Source organism: Dendropsophus ebraccatus, chromosome 6 (assembly GCF_027789765.1).
Source record: "Dendropsophus ebraccatus isolate aDenEbr1 chromosome 6, aDenEbr1.pat, whole genome shotgun sequence".
Classification (NCBI taxonomy): domain Eukaryota; kingdom Metazoa; phylum Chordata; class Amphibia; order Anura; family Hylidae; genus Dendropsophus; species Dendropsophus ebraccatus.
In genome coordinates, this window is record NC_091459.1 from 64,109,420 (window position 1) to 64,127,194 (window position 17,775).

The window sequence follows — 17,775 nt, forward strand, 5'->3', positions numbered from 1 at the left end:
CGTAGGTTTTTTTTTATACTTACTGTAAAAAACACGTAAAAAAACACTACATTACACCACACTACACTACATTAAATAAAGTTTTACACTACACCACTACATACCCCATATACCAATCCCCGTATAAAGATGGCCCCCAGGGTGTTTTCGGCGTCAGAGGCATACGATATTATTGCCTCCGACACTGAAACAGCCAGTGAGGATGAATGAGGGGTCCTTCTTTCCTCCATTCATCCTCATCCTCCTCATCATCCAGTGACGTGTCTGGGAGTAGCGTAGCGTACGCTCCCCCCCCAGACACGTCTTTTCCGCCAGTACCGTCCCAATAAGAGATGACTGTATGGTGTGAAATTCTACACACTCTGTGAGCATACCTCAGGGTACACTTACAGATTTAGGGTACGTGCACACTGCGGAATGGCGAAGGATAACCCTTCGTGCATTCCGCAGCTGGCACCCGCCGGCGGACTGATGCAGGCGCGCGTCTCCGCCCGTGTCATAGACTCCATGTTATGCACGGGCGGATTCCATCATCCGTCATTCCATCAACACGTTGGACGGAGAGTGGAATCCGCCCGTGCATAGAATGGAGTCTACGACACGGACGGAGACGTGCGCCTGCATCAGTCCGCCGGCGGGTGCCAGCTGCGGAATGCACAAAGGGTTATCCTTCGCGATTCCGCAGTGTGCACGTACCCTTAGAGTGTATGAAGGAAGGGACACCCGAATCCAGCCCCCAGATGCCCACTCTCCCCCCCCATCCTCGGAGTTAGTGGGAAGATCGTCCGGGAACTGATCTTCCCACTGCTGGATAAAGGTCACCACCTGTACGGGGATAACTTTTATACCAGCACCCCCTCTTCTGGTCCCTCGCTGCCTGAGCTACTGTAGCTTGCGGCACGATCTGTAAATATCAGAAGCAGTAATAGCGTCCTAATATTTAGCAGCCATGGAGCGGACCCAGCGCTTCTGGATATGAAGGACCCCGTATCGCACCAGGACAACATTTTCCAGGTGACGTCCCCCACACTGGAAAACAGGAGACCCCAGAAGAAGTGCAGAGTGTGCCGTAACAGGGGGATCAGGAAGGACACCATTTTCCAGTGTGACACCTGTCCTGATCACCCCGGCCTCTGCATACTGGATCGCTCCAAGGCGTACCACACGTCATTGGGGTTCTACATTTTCTAAATTCTGTCCCTTATTCCTATTTCAGGGGTCACCCTGATCCAGGGTTATTCTGATCGCCATTATGGAGTCGGGAAGGAATTTTTCCCCTGTGATGAGGCTACTGTCGTCTGCCTCACGAGGGTTTTTTGCCTTCCTCTGGATCAACACAGGTTGAATTTGATGGACACCTGTCATTTTCAACCTTATAAACTAATAATTGGCCTAATACCCCCAAATAAATTAGAATTGTCCCTTTTCCCCAGCTAAATAGGTATGGCCGCCATTCCCATTAGAGGATGCCATGATGCAATTACAAAGCCTTTGTGCGGCCAGGACAGTAGAAACCCCCCACAAGTGACCCCATTCTGGAAACTACACCCCATATGGAATCTAACAAGTGGGGCAGCGGGTATATGGCCCCCAAGTGACGGCCACATTTGGGACGTGAAAATGAAAAAAATTGTATTTTTTATTTTTACGGCACATGTTCTACACATGTGCCCATCACTAGTGGGGTCCATATGCTCACTGCACCCCTTGTTAGATTCCTTATGGGGTGTAGTTTCTAGAATGGTATCACTTGTGGGGGGTTTCTACTGTCCTGGCAGCACAGGAGCTTTGTAATTGCGACATGGCCTCCATCCTCCATTCCAGCCTCTAAATGGCGCTCTGTCCTTTTGGTGACTTGCCCAAAAGTTTATGTCCACATAAGTTTATTATGTCCACATGTGGGGTATTTTCGTGTAGGGGTATTTACCCTACACGTTTTGCTTTTATTTTCTTTTTTAACCCCTTGTGGAAATGGAAAAAAATCAAGGCTAGACCAACATTTAGTGTAATTTTTTCTTTATTTTTACTCTAAATCATTGATCTTGTCTTGATTTTTTCATTTTCACAAGGGGCTAAAAGATAAAAAAAAAACACAATGTGTAGAGCAATTTCCCCTGAGTACGGAAATACCCCACATGTGGACATAAAGCGCCATGCGGGTGCAGGGTAAGCCTCCAAAGGGAAGGTGCACCATTTGGTTTTTGAAGGCTGGATTTGGATGGAATGGATTTCGAGGGGCCATGTTGCATTCAAAAGGCCCCTGTGTTGCCAAGACAGTTAAACCCCCCCCACAAGTGACCCTATTATGGAAACTACACCCCTCAAGGAATGTAACAAGGGGTGTAGTGAGCATATGGACCCCACTGGTGATGGGCACAAATGTGGAACAATGTGGCGTGAAAATGAAATATATTTAGCCTTGAATTTATCATTTTCACAAGGGGTTAAAAGAGAAAAAAAACACAAAATGTGTAGAGCAATTTCCCCCGAGTCCGTAAATACCCCACATGTGGACATAAAGCGCCATGTGGGCGCAGGGCAAGCCTCCGAAGGGAAGGAGCGCCATTTGGATTTTAGAGGTTGGATTTGGCTACAATGGATGATGAACGCCATGTCGCATTTACAGAGCCCTTGTGCTGCCAAAACACTGTAAACCCCCCACAAGTGACCTCATTCTGGAAACTACACCCCTCAAGGAATCTAACAAGGGGTGCAATGAGGATATGGACCCCTGGATGACGGGCACATTTGTGCCATGAAAGTGAAAAAATGAAAATTTTCACTTTCACGTCACATTGTTCCACATTTGTGCCCGTCATCAGTGGGGTCCATATGCTTACTGAACCCCTTGTTAGATTCCTTGAGGGGTGTAGTTTCCAGAATGGGGTCACTTGTGGGGGGTTTCCAGTGTCTTGGCAGGACGAGGGCTCTGTAAATGCGACATGGCCCTTGAAATCCATTCCATCCAAATCCAGCTTCCAAAAGCCAATTGGCGCTCCTTCCCTTTGGAGGCTCGTCCTGCGCCCGCTTGGCACTTTATGTCCACATGTGGGGTATTTCTGTACTCGGGAGAAACTGCGCTACATGTTTTGTGTTTTTTTTTTTCCTTTTATCCCTTTGTGAAAATGAAAAATTGAAGGCTAGAACAACATTTTAGTGTAAAAAATACTTTAGTCTTTTTTCAAGCCATATTGTTCGGAAAATCTGTGAAGCACCTGTGGGGTCCAAATGCTCACCGTACCCCTTGTTACATTCCTTGAGGGGTGTAGTTTTCTAAATGGTGTCCCTTTAGGGGTGTTTTTTAGGTTTTGGCACCCCAGAGCCTCTGCCAACCTGAAGTGGTACAGTCAAAAATGACCAAAAATAACGGAGCCATTGAAATTCACTAGGCTTGTGGTTGCGTCAAATAGCGCAATAGGGCCACATATGGGGTATTTCTATAAACTGCAGAAACTGGGCAATCAATATTGGGGTGCATTTCTCTGGTAATAAGCTTATAATTATGAAAAATATTGGATTACAATAAAATCTCTGCACAGAAAATTAAAATTTTCAAATTTCTTACACAATTAGCTTTTATTTCTGTGACTCCCCTAAAGGGTTAAAAAACTTTCTGGATGTGCTTTTGCAGAGTTTAGTGGGTGCAGTTTCTGAAATGGGGTGCTTCGTGGGGCTTTCTAACACACAGTCCCCTCAAATACACTTTAAACCTGAACAGTTCCCTAAAAATATCTGATTTTAAAATTTTACTGAAAATTTGGAAATTTGCTGCTAATGTTTTAAGCTTTCTATTGTCTATAAAAAATGAAATATAGTTTAATAAATGCCGCCAACATAAAGTAGACATGTTGCTAATGCTATTTAATATATAATTTTTGTGGTATAACCATTTTCTGTATAAGCAGAAAAGTTTTAAAGTTGGAAAAATGCATTTTTTCACAATTTTTCACGCTATTTTGGTTTTTTTCATAAAGATTCGTTATAAGTATCGACTCCAATTTACAAGAAATGTGAAGTACAATATGTCACGAGAAAACAATCTCAGAATCAGCCGGATAGGTAAAAGCATCCCGAAGTTATTAATGAATAAAGTGACACTGGTCAAATTCATAAAATTTGCTCCGGTCCTTAAGGCCATTTCAGGCCCGGTCCTTAAGGGGTTAAAGAATCCCAGAGCTATAACCACATAAAGTAAGGTCCAATTTAAAAAATTGGCTGTGGTTCTTAAGGCCATTTTAAGACTGGACCTAAACAAGTTAATATTTCTGTGTACTTATAAACACTGAAAATAGAGACATTGTCAAATAAACTTTCATTTTGGGTGCAAAAGTGAAATAAACTTCAAAATATCCAGAATATTCCATGAAACACACTATACCTTCCTTTGTGCTTTCAAAGCAATGGCCCTGGAATTGTTTGCAAAGAGCAAAGTTACTCTTTAATGCATGGGTCAGCTGCTTGCTGGAGGGAGACAGACGCATTAAGTAGGACACAATTTGCTTCCCTGGCAGACAGTGACGTCTTTTACTTTGGGAAATATGAGTCAGACTATAAAACAAGTTGTCTGCAACCTACAAGAGAAATAAAACTGCTTATTACTCTTCTTTCTCTTTTTGTCGCCATTTTTTAACTTGCATTTCTCGGAATAAGTTTTGTATATGAACAAATAACTTTTATTTTTCTCAACAGTGGCACAAATTTCTTTAGCTCTCCTCACAGAGGGTCCCGGATCCTCGTTGTGCACCTAAGTCAGGTTGCACCAAAGTGACTGCTGCTCTTGCCCATCCAACCATGTTGTTGTGGGTCTCTGAGGGGAAACTGTTCCATGGCCTGACCTGCCTCAGCATTATGCACAGGCTTCCACCATTTAGTATAGGTATTGCCCTGAACACAATCCAAATCAACTTACACATCCAATACACCTTAAACTTTGACTGACCATACCTACCGTTTGCTTGATGACTTTGGTGGTGATAGGGGTAATGCGTGATAGAAAATGATTGCATAACTCCTTTGTTCAGTGAGAAATAAGCTGCAGTTAGAGCACTCTGGCTATAGTTTACCCTTCCCCTTCCCACAGAGAATACAGGAATGCTCCACTGTGCAGAAATTTCCTGTGTGTGGTGAAGGCGTAAAGCATAAGTGACGACCAAACAATCATTCTCTCATCATGCGGTTCAGGGAAGAAAGAGGTGCAGCACTCTGTTTCTTCCCTGAACCGCATTTTGATTCTCTCATCATAGTTCTCTCATAGTTCTTCTTCTTTAGTCAGTAGAGGTAGAGACAGACACAGAGAGCAGCTCCTGCTGTAGTTAAGCTAGGGCCTGGCTCATGCCAGGACCCTTGTCCTGGCCTGAGACTTATTTATTTATGTAAGTTACTATCGCTAGCGTGCAGTGCTAGACCTTTAGGAGGGAGTGATGTCCTCTGAGGAGAACCTCAGGGATACCTTCAGCAACACGCATGGGATACCTTCAGCAACACATGAAATAGTGTACCTAGAGTTAGGTACTGACCCCAGTAAGACAAAGCAGCGAGCAAGCCTGCAAGCCTTGGAAAGTCTGCTCAACCCAGCCCAGGAACCTGGGACCTCGTACTACCCTATCAGGATGGCTACCCTGATACTATAGGGCAAAAGGTGGTCAGACCGAAAGTATCTATATGTGACTATGAGTATCTTCTTCTTCTGTCACTTCTATCTTCAACTATGCTATCCTGGCAGAGTACACTACTACATTGGAGAGGGCCCTCAAGATGGATCTCAACTCCACTCTACTCTCACTTCACAAAGTCTGCTATAACTACCTTTTGCCTGCACCTGCATGCCAAAGTCTTTTTATTATCCTGTATTGCACTGAAGATTTTAAGTAAACAGATGTTCTTCGAGTTAAGACATTGGTCTATTCTTTATTGCACCTACACACCAGTTCACACTTGGGCTACCCAAACCTCGTTTGTCTGGGGGTGGGTTCCAACAACACTCCTGGCAACCGTGACAAGTGCATAAGCTTCCACGGCATATGGCATTATTAAAGGTGGTTGGTACCTTAAGACTTTACTACAAGTTTACCTTAATCATACAGGTTACAGTTCAAAACTTGAAACATTGTTACAGGAGGTGGCACAACTCATTTGTTTTCCAGTAACTGTACTTGATTTATTGTGTTACATAATAGTACCCTTGGTTTATCTTTACTCCCCAGTCCACCCACTAAGATTGGAATCATCAAGCTTGTCTGTAGGCATTGGACAGAGCGTTTCCAAACAACCATGGCAGGAGGCTGGCAAATTTTCACCTGGGGGGCAAACACATAGTACTGGTTCAGAAGTAGCAGCCGATTGTTAGGACATGTTCACATGTACTTATTCCCTTAATGATGCAGTCAGTTTCTGCTTTCTGCTATTCAATTTTTTACTCCTTGTGTTTTAAAAGCCCTAGCTCTTTTACTTTTTCATCTACAGGCCTATATGAGGTCTTGTTTTTCTGCGGCCACCAATTGTACTTTGTATAACACCCTTAATTTTTCCATAAAATGTGCTACAAAACAAAAAATATATATTTAGGAGGTGAAATGTCAAATAAAATAAAAGTTATACAAGTTACATATTGTTGTAATTGTAACAACTTGAGGAATGTATATAATATGTCAGTTGTACCATAGGGCAACTGGCGTAAACACAAAAGCCCCACAAATTAAAAAAATGCGTTTTATTTTCAATTTTACCACACATATAATTTTTTCCCGGTTTTGCAGCTTTTTTTAATACATAAATTAAGTCTACCATTGCAACGAACAATTAGTGACACAAAAAATAAGGGCCAATGTGGTACAGTAGGTGAAAAAAATACAAGCTCTATGGCCTTTTAAACATGAGGAGGAAAAAACGAAAGTAAATAAGTTCATACATTACCTCCCTATGTTCCCCGGTGGCCAGTGATTCACCTTTTTTTCCCTTCCTTTCTTTCCTTTTTCTAGTGATTGACTGAGTGGCCTGTCACTTCAAAGACTCTGAAGTTCTACTGGAGGCTGTGGGAAGCGTGAAGAAGCGAAGAGAACACTAAATGTCCATCAGAAAGTGGTGCAGGCCCGGATTGGTAAACTGGCACACTGGGCAAATGCCTGGTGGGCTGGCCTGATTACCAATCCAGGGCGCCACCTGTTTTAATTATTTAATTAACATTAGTATTAGTAGTGCAGTCGCTGAGGCTGATTGGCCACTGTCAAACTCCGTGGGGCGAAATGGGGTCTGCAGCCGCTGCCAGCATTAGGGGTCGGGGGTTTGCGGCCACACATTAGGGGCCGCACACTGAGGGGGCATCCCTGAAGCCATCTGGCAGTGTCAGCAGTTGCGGCCTCCAGTATCTGTCAGCAGCCACTGACAGTGTCAGATGGCTTCAGGGAGCAGACAGTCACACAGGGAGCTTCTGAGCAGACAGCCGGACACACAGCTCAGCTGCTGCCACGGAAACTCTCTGCTCCAGCCTGCGATACCTCTGCATTCCTCTTTTCGCCTGTTATCTCCTACACGCTGCTGCTGATGACGGAGAAGAAAAAGCAAACAACTTTGACAATGAAAATCGTCACTTGCAGTTCTTACAGTGAAAATGCCTTCTATAGTCAGTTATATGTCTGCGGAGCCTCCTGTATACAGTTGTATATACCTCTATACAGTCACTGCACTATAGTCAGTTCATGCATAAAAGAGTAGAAATAAAGCGGCACTCACCACTGTATACGTGCAAAAAAACGGTGTTATTTATTCATTCGTCCATGAATAACAGACAGATTTTCTTAGCAGGTAAGACGCCAACACTTCGTGATGGTAACAGGTGACAGCTGTTTCGCTTTACTAAGCTTCTACAGCTTCTACAGGTCTGTAGAAGCTTAGTAAAGCGAAACAGCTGTCACCTGTTACCATCACGAAGTGTTGGCGTCTTACCTGCTAAGAAAATCTGTCTGTTATTCATGGACGAATGAATAAATAACACCGTTTTTTTGCACGTATACAGTGGTGAGTGCCGCTTTATTTCTACTCTTTTATGCATGAACTGTGTCTACTGATTCAAAACTACCTAAGAGCTGAGCACCCCACTCGTGAATGATTAATTGGTCTGCACATGAAGTCCAGCTAAGCACATAGTGCTCCCCAGAAGCGTGGTTTATAACTTGCTGTGCCGGTCTTTCTCTACCCTAAATACTATGCACTATAGTCAGTTATACTTCTGTGGAGCCTTATGTATACAGCTGTATATACCTCTATACGGTCAATGCACTATAGTCAGTTATACGTCTGCGGAGCCTCCTGCATACAGGTGTATATACAGGGCCGTATTAACCACTAGGCACCCGTGGTCCGGTGCCTAGGGCAGCACCTTGCAGGGGGGCAGCCCCAGGGAGCAGGGGGAAAGAAACAACTTTTTTTTGTTTACATTTTTTAAATCTCCCACCTCCTGTTCAGACTTTCCAGTAAATCTGGTGTCTTTTGAAGGAGGGTCTGGTGTGGCAGTGTTATCCAGCCACAGTATGTCGCTATTGTTTAGGTCTGGTGTGGCGGCGTTAAATGTGATGCCTGGAGCTATAACCTACCAATCCTGTGGTGAGAATTCCTTCAGACAATATGCAGATGGCTACAATCATTGGTTCCATGTGGAAATTTGGGGCGTCTTCAGGTTTAGTGCCTAGGGCAGCAGCAGCTGTTAATATGGCCCTGTTATATGTCTGCGGAACCTCCTGCATACAGCTGTATATACCTCTATACCATCACTGCTAAAGAAGAATACTGCTTTTTATATAGTGAAATAGAAAATGTACCCGGCGCTGCCCGGGTATAAAGTGTCAGTATGTTAATTAGATTTGTTCTAAGGTGCCCAGGAGGCCAAGCTAAAGGTATTTTTTCATCTGAGTTAATCAGTGGAATTAGTGTATACCTGTAGTGCATAGTTGGAGGGGTTCTGTATACCCACAATGTATAGTTTTTACGGGTCTCGCATACCTGTAGTGCATAGTTGGGGGGGCTGTATACCTATAGTGTATAGTTGAGGGAGGTCCTGTATACCTGCAGTATACAGTTGGTGAAGGTCCTGTATACCTGTACTGTATAGTTTGGGGGTCCTGTATACCTGTAGTATATAGTTGATGCTGTATACCTGTAATGTATAGTTGGTGGAGGTCTTGTATACCTGTAGTTTATAGTTTGAGGGTCCTGGATACCTGTAGTGTATAATTGGTGGAGGTCTTGTATACCTGTTGTATATAGTTCGGGGGTCCTATATACCTGTAGTAAATAGTTTGAGGGTCCTGTATAACTATAGTATAGAGTTGGTGGAGGTCCTGTATACCTGTAGTGTATAGTTTGGGGTCCTATATACCTGTAGTATATAGCTGGTGGAGTTCCTGTATACCTGTAGTATATTTGGGGTCCTGTATACTTGTAGTATAGAGTTGGTGAAGGTGCTGTATACCTGTATTATAGAGTTGGTGTAGGTCCTGTATACCTGTAGTGTATGGTTTTGAGGTCCTCTATACCTGTAGTGTATAGTTTGGGGTCCTATATACCTGTAGTATATAGTTGGTGGAGTTCCTGTATACCTGTAGTGTATAGTTTTGGGGTCCTGTATACCTGTAGTGTATAGTTTGGGGTCCTGTATACCTGTAGTATACAGTTGGTGGAGGTCATGTATACCTGAAGTATATAGTTGGTGGAGGTCCTGTATACCTGTAGTATATAGTTTTGGGGTCCTGTATACCTGTAGTGTAAAGTTTGGGGTCCTGTATACCTGTAGTATATAGTTTTGTGGAGGTCCCTTGCACTTGTAGTGTATAGTTTTGGGGTCCTGTATACCTGTAGTGTCCTGTATACCTGCAGGGTTGTATTTACCCGTATGGCAGTGTTAGTCACAGTGTGTCGGTATTGGTCATGTCTGGTATGGGGGTGTTATCCAGTCACAGTATGGCGGTATTGGTCAGGTCTGGTGTGGCGGTGTTATCCAGTCACGGTATGGTGGTATTGGTCAGGTCTGGTATAGCGGTGTTATCCAGTCACAGTATGGCAGTATTGGTCAGGTCTGATATGATGGTGTTATCCATTCACAGTATGGTGGTATTGGTCAGGACTGGTGTGGCAGTGTTATCCAGTCACAGTATGACGGTATTGGTCAGGTCTGGTATGACAGTGTTATCCAGTCACAGTATGGCGGTATTGGTCAGGTCTGGTATGACAGTGTTATCCAGCACAGTATGGCGGTATTGGTCAGGTCTGGTATGGCAGTGTTAACCAGTCACAGTATGGCGGTATTGGTCAAGTCTGGTATGACAGTGTTATCCAGCACAGTATAGCGGTATTGGTCAGGTCTGGTGTGACAGTGTTATCCAGTCACAGTATGGCTGTATTGGTCAGGTCTGGTGTGGCGGTGTTACCCAGTCACAGTATGGTGGTATTGGTCAGGTCTGGTATGGAGGTGTTATCCAGTCACAGTATGGCGGTATTGGTCAGGTCTGGTATGACAGTGTTATCCAGTCACAGTATGGCGGTATTGGTCAGGTCTGGCAGTGTTATCCAGTCACAGTATGGCGGTATTGGTCAGGTCTAGTATGACAGTGTTATCCAGCACAGTATGGCGGTATTGGTCAGGTCTGGTGTAGCAGTGTTACCCAGTCACAGTTTGGTATACCTGTTGTGCCCTGTATATACATGTACTGTATGGATGGAGTAGGGGGTCCTGTATATACATGTACTGTATAGATGGAGTAGGGGGTCCTGTATATACATGTACTGTATAGATGGAGTAGGGGGTCCTGTATATACATGTACTGTATAGATGGAGTAGGGGGCCCTGTATATACATATACTGTATAGATGGAGTAGGAGGTCTACCAGTTATTACTGTGGATGTTGTGAGGCAGCTTCCCTAGCAACCATTGCTCCCTGTGAAAATGAAAGCAGTAATCCTATTGGTTGCTAAGGCTCCAACTGCCGTGTCTGCTGCAGCTAATTATATCACCTGTGTTTGCAGTGAGGAGATTTTCCCATTCATCTCTATGGGGCGCCGCTCTTTCCCCTCCCCCTCCTCTCCTGTACATCTGGTGGGGACGGGACCTTCGCAATAACCTTCCCAGGCACCCAATGTATCTGTGTGCCAAATTTGGGGTCAAACGGTTCAGGCGTTTGGAAGTCTATAGAGGACAGACAGACAGACAGACAGACGGACAGAAAGACAGACAGACTTTGATTTTTATGATATAGATATCACCATGTCAATATGTGATGGTAGTGGTCACGGTGTGTAAGTGTAGTTACTTGTATACTGGTGTTATTGATAGTAGCGGTCACTGTACACTGGGTTGGTCAGTAACAGTATGGTGCTAATATGTATGGTGGAAATATTTGCTACTTGTATATTGTTATATGGTAGCTATGATGGTTAATTAAAATTGTCTTCTCAACATTATATATGTGTATTATTATTTTTAAGATATGCTAAAATTTGCACTGGGACTGTACTTACCCGTCTGATCACTGCTGTAGCCTGTAGCTGCATGCTAGGCCTATCAACTAGATCCTCATAGTGCCTGCACATTATCCAGGAAAAAAAGAACACGGTTGCTTTCTTTCAAAAACAGCACCTGTACTCAGATTGTGTGTGGCATTACAATTTGGCTCTGTTCACTTCAATGGAACTGAGCTGCAATACTGTACAGAACCTGAGGAGGAGAGAGGTGCTGTTTCTGAAAGAAAGCGGCCATGTTTTTCCCCCTTTAAATAGAATCTGTGAGGTCCATACCAAGTCTAGGGCTGTAGATATTCCTGACAGGACCTTTAGTCCAGTGTAAACTTCTCTAATCGTCAAAGCAAGAAAAGGTGGGGGCAGGAGCGCTTCTGTGGCTCAGCTCCTCCTCTCTGACACTTCTGCTTGTAATGAAAAGGAGGATTATAAACCTTTATGCTGGAATAAAAATCCTTTCTCTTATATCTCCCCACAGCTGTATGACGGGATCTACAGCTCTGTACCTGGTATGGACCTCACAGGTAGAGATGAGCGGACCGTCAGACTTTTAGTTCGACGGCATCGGAGCTCTCTCATCATGCCATTGATCCCGGCCGCATACTTGTGCTCCCGCGAATATGCGGCCAGGATATTCCAGGCAATTCAACAGGGATTCCCTGGAATATCCTGGCCGCATATTCCCGTGAGCGCAACTATGCGGCCGGGATCAAAGGCATGATGAGAGGGGGAACTGCTTTCGGACCAAAAGTCCGAGCAGTTCGCTCATCTGTACTCACAGGTTCCCTTTAAAGCCATGTTCATACCTAATCCAATGATGCTGCTTATTCAATCAGTTGAAATGCATACATAAATATGCAATGTGGGATCCACAGTGGATGACGTATCTTTGTATTTATGTGTATTTATGTATATTTAAGGGAGTAGAGAGGGAAATTTCCAACCAGAATTTTATACAGCATGTATTGTACACCGCTATCCATGACTTATGGGGAAGGATACGGTGTGTGGGCTGCTGGGGTTTGTGTGCCAGGGCTCATTTTAAGTCCCAGTCCAGCCCTGAAGTGGTGTATTCTCTTCAGTCTGACAAAGTGCTCTCTGCTGCCACCTCTGTCTGTGACAGGAACTGCCCAGAACAGTAGCAAATCCCCATAGAAAACTTCTCCTGTTCTGGACAGTTCCTGACAGGGACAGAAGTTGCAGCAGAAAGCACTGTGTCAAACTGGAAAGAACATAACAAAACTCTATAACGGTCAATGGCCCCAAAAAAACAGCCTTCTCTTACTCCCCCTTTAACTGTTATTGGCTAAAATTAATAGGTTACAAGTTAAAATAGCTAAAAACACACTCACACCACTAGCTCTGACTTCTATCATATCTTATATCGACCATACTGCAAACTACTGACTCATATATTGTAAGGCTCACTAGTGGAGTGATGTGGTTTAAAACATACCCCGTATAGTGCCTCAACTAGTTTTGCTCCACAAGGAGCATCATCAGGGGGAAGGCTTTTGAACATGGCCATTTCATAAAATTTATAGTGAATCTGAAAAAGAAAATTGTGGGGGAACTATCAGCAGGTTAAACAAATCTAACCTGCTAATAGCCCCCATAGTGCCGGGGACGCTGAGGAGGAAGGTATGTGCCTTACCTTCCTCCTCAGCTCCAGTGCCGTGCAGTTAAAAGGGGTAAACTCTGCTCCGGAGCACCATTAGGTGCACTGTTATGTCATCCGGCCTGCCCCTTCTAATCATAATTAATGGAGGGGGTGGGCCGGCAGTGTTCCTAATGGTGCTCCAGATAAATGGGAGAAGGAATGGACTTTAAAACATAGATGACAGACAATTCATGAGTATGAATCCTTTCTCAAATAGACTATGCTTGATCAAGTACTTTAAACAAATACTTATATTTCATGAAATACCTGGTTTTATTATTTTAATTATTCTGATTATTTCTGATAAATGCAGTAAATAAATCAAATAATATATGTTCTCCTTACATTGAAAAATGGTTAAACGTCGATTAGCATCATGTATTTGCTGCAGACTCGTGTGCAGAATTACAACAGGACTTGCACCAGAAAGGTTAACAAAAAAATTGTCCAATAACAGACCCCTGACTGTCTACCTGCAGATGACGATGAGCTCATACCTGCAAATGTTCCCATGGTGTCGGCTTACTGCTTCTGTCAACAAGTCTTTCATCACCAAACTACTTACATCATACTTTTAAAAACAGCTAAACTGCTCATTGTCACTGCACTTATAACACCTCTAAGTGACAGTGGTTTATGGTTTCAATTAACCTCAGGGCTGTTTGCAACTATCCATTTCCACAAGTGAAAATCACTGTTGGATTAACTCTTACTACACTGTTTGAGTTCAGAATGTGGTGAGTTCATCATATGAAACTTAATATATTTACACATCATTGCCATCAACCTGAACTTCCTCCCAGCTAGGTGTCTGCAACATGCTTCTGCAGATGACGCTTGGGATGGGATTTGTCTTACTCGTGAGGAATTGTGCTGTGGTTGCTATTTTATGACCATCCATATCTTAACTTACCTGTTAAAGGGGTATTCCACTTAAACATAACTTTGAATATGTTGCTGCCCATGGTGAGACTAACACTTCCTTCCACACGTGTTATTATCTATTCAGTCTCCTTCCCCTAGTTCTTAGCTGCTGCTTTCTGCTGAAACCCCAAAAATCTGAGTGTGGACCTTTCTCTCTGTCTCCCCCTCCTCCTCTCCCTTCTCAGACAGTAGGTGTACATAATCGTCCATTTACACAGAAAGATTATCTGACAGATTATCTGTCAAAGATTTGAAGCCAAAACCAGGAACAGACTATAAACAGGGAACAGGTCATAAAGGAAAGCCTGAGATTTCTCCTCTTTTCAAATCCATTCCTGGCTTTGGCTTCAAATATTTGGCAGATTATCTATCAGATAATCTTTCTGTGTAAATGGACCCTTATGCTAAGTTTGCATGGAGCGATAATTGGCCCAATCGCACGATTAACAATTTCGAAGTAACGATTTTTTTTTATAACGATCAGCGTTTAGACGGTACGATATATGGTACGGAAAAATCGTTTTGCGATCGCGCACCTGCAGCCCGGCCCATCCGCAGCCCGCCCCCTGAAGCCCCCTGTGCCGCCCCTGATCGCCACCCCCGCCGCTCCGATCACCCCCCCCGCTGACTCTCCGATCGCCACCCCCGCCGCCGCCGCTCCGATCGCCACCCCCGCCGCTACGATTGCCCCCCCGCTGCCGCTCCAATCGCCACCCCCGCCGCCGCTCCGATCGCCACCCCCGCTGCTCTAATCGCCACCGCCGCTCCGATCGCCACCGCTGCTCCGATCGCCACCCCGTTCCGATCTCCGCCGCTCCGATCACCCCCCCCCGCTCCGATCGCCCCAGCCGCCCCGGCCGCGAGCATACGTTACCTGCTCCGCGTAGCAGGTCTTCAAATCCCCGGCTCCCCTCTTCAGCGCATTGATTGGCTGGAGAGATGAGCCGGGAATTTCAAACGACTCCTCTTCAGCCAATCAGTGCTCCTCTTCAGCACTGATTGGCTGAAGGGGAGCCGTTTGAAATTCCCGGCTCATCTCTCCAGCCAATCAATGCGCTGAAGAGGGGAGCCGGGAATTTGAAGACCTGCTACGCGGAGCAGGTAACGTGTGGTCGCGGCCGGGACGGTGGGGGCGATCAGAGCGGCGGCGATCGGATTGGCGGCGGCGGGGGTGGCGATCGGAGCGGCGGCGGGGGTGGTGATCAGAGCGGCGGCGGCGGGGGTGGCGATCGAGCCAGCGCAGGGGGCTGAGGATGAGGGGGGGGCCGGGCTGCGAGCGGCGGGCGGCCGGACTATCGCGCGATGACTGTTTACACGGAGCAATCGGCGATTTTTTTGCGAACGACGATTTAAGAACCTGTTAAAAGATCAAAATGAACGATTTCTCGCTCGTCGTTCGATCGTTCGCCACGTTTACACGTACGATTATCGTTCGAATTCAATCATTATCGTGCAAATTCGCACAATAATCGTTCTGTGTAAACCCAGCATTAGTCCCTGGCAGGCTTTATCAGCAACATTGTAGCTGCTTTGTAATGCTGGGAGGGTTATTCTGAGGTCAAGTTGCTAATGAACTGACTGTGATTAACCCTCCCCACATTACAAAGAAGCTACAATGTTGCAGATAAAGCCAGTCAGGGACTTGTTTACATCAGCTTTCTTAGAAGGGAGGAGGTAGGTGGGGGAGACAGAGAGAAAGGCTTACAAACAGATTTTCTTTGTTTTCAGCAGAAAGCAGCAGCTGAGAACTAGGGGAAGGAGACCGAATAGATAATAACAAGTATGGAAGGAATTTTTAGTCTCACTATAGGCAGCAACATATAAAAAGTTATGTTTGAGTGGAATACCCCTTTAAGGTTTTAATGCTAATTCTTGCCTGATATCATTCAGTATGAGATCTATACATCTGTTTGGGCATGTGCTTATCAACAGTCCAGCTACATACAGGGTGACAGGATCATATCTCCATAATTCTATGTGATCTACCATTATTTCTGAGCCCTCCTGTTCCCTACTGTAAATAACAGCACCTCCTTTAAAGTGTCACATGTAGGAGCCATGGAAGAATCATCTCATTCAGGGGCAGACATATCATATATACAAACTATGCAAATGCACAAGGGCCCCATGATGAAGGGGGCCCACTGCCATCCTAAAAGTGGTTTTCTACTGTTAGTGGTTTGGTGGGTCACATTTTGGGTACAGAGTCGCTTTAAGGCAATTAGTCATGCTTCATGTACTGTTACTCTCAGCTATGGCTAACAAATATTCTGGAATTGGATCCCTCAACTCAGTATATGCCAATCAAGTATTATGCATTTTTTTTTATCACAATACAACTTGTTTACTATCATATAATTATGTTTCATGCTTTCAATTAGACAAGGGGCTCCATCTGCATAGTGTTTGGGTATTTTCCCTGTGTTTTTGCTTCCTACACATACTCCAGATTCTTCAAACATTCAAAAAACATAACGGGATATTTAATAAGACTGGCGTTTTTTACGCCGGGCTTACAAATGTCCCCGCAACACTAGAGCTGTAAGGGTTTATGTAGATTTATGTACATAAATCTTATACACACAGGTCCCATGCGAACAAAAGGAAACCTACGCTAGCTCAGAGCAGATTCACTGTCATTCTTACTCTGGAAATATAATAAATATGGCGCACGCAGAGGCCGCACCCCCTCTGCATGCTGCTGCACCCTCTGTACACCTCTTCCTCGCCCCTTTGGTGCAAGAGGCGCAGATGGTCCCGATGCGCACAAAATATTCGCAAACAGACCATTTGCAAATATTTTTACGCTGATCGGGACCATCTGTGTCTAAAAAATACATTTTAGCCTTTTAATAAATGTCCCCCATACTGTTATGTCCCATGGTTTTCCATAAAATTGGCAAAAAAAAATTGTGAACCCTTTTGGTGATGGGCTGACGTAAAGATAATTTGTGCAGTACTGGGGAATATTTTGGAACCTTTTGTAGATACAGGTGTAGCCATGATCTCTGACGCAACAGTTGTGTGAGGCACCTATGTTAAAGGGAACCTGTCACCCCCCGAGCCGGGGTGACAGGCTCCCGACCCCCCGTTAGAGCCCCATATACTTACCTAATCCTGCCGGGTCCCGCTTCTGGAGGTGGTCGGGTGACGGAGATCTCAGCCGCTGCAGCCCGGCGCGCGCGCTGAGAGATGAGTCCAACGCTCATAGAGAATGACGGAGCGATGGATTCTCCTGTCATTCTCTATGGGTGTTGGACTCATCTCTCAGCGCGCGTGCCGGGCTGCAGCGGCTGAGATCTCCGTCACCCGACCACCTCCAGAAGCGGGACCCGGCGGGATTAGGTAAGTATATGGGGCTCTAACGGGGGGTCGGGAGCCTGTCACCCCGGCACGGGGGGTGACAGGTTCCCTTTAAGTCAATTTGTGCAGTACTGGGGAATGTGATGTGATGTATTTGTGTTTGAAAGTTTACATAATATCATAATAACAAGAAGTGCTTGTTTCGAGTGGTGAAACGCATTAATTACCGCATATACATTTGATCATGTGATGTATGTATTCCCGGGCGCTTACATATTTCACAATAATAGGAATGTAGGCATGTGCAGCAAGACATTGGGAGTGGTTGAACGATCTCCCTGCCGGGTCAGCTGTTATGTTAGTGTGATAGCTGAGTGGGTCTAGG

The 17,775-nt window shown here is 44.9% G+C and overlaps 1 long non-coding RNA gene across 1 annotated transcript; it reads right to left on the reverse strand.

Annotated features, from left to right (window-relative positions):
* Nucleotides 1–6,171: 6,171 nt before the first annotated feature.
* Nucleotides 6,172–8,763, reverse strand: LOC138794860 (uncharacterized). Its single transcript, XR_011363515.1, has 3 exons — nt 8,589–8,763; nt 6,913–7,028; nt 6,172–6,296 (listed from the first exon to the last, which is right to left on the reverse strand). It is a non-coding gene; the product is annotated as an uncharacterized lncRNA (long non-coding RNA).
* Nucleotides 8,764–17,775: the final 9,012 nt, after the last annotated feature.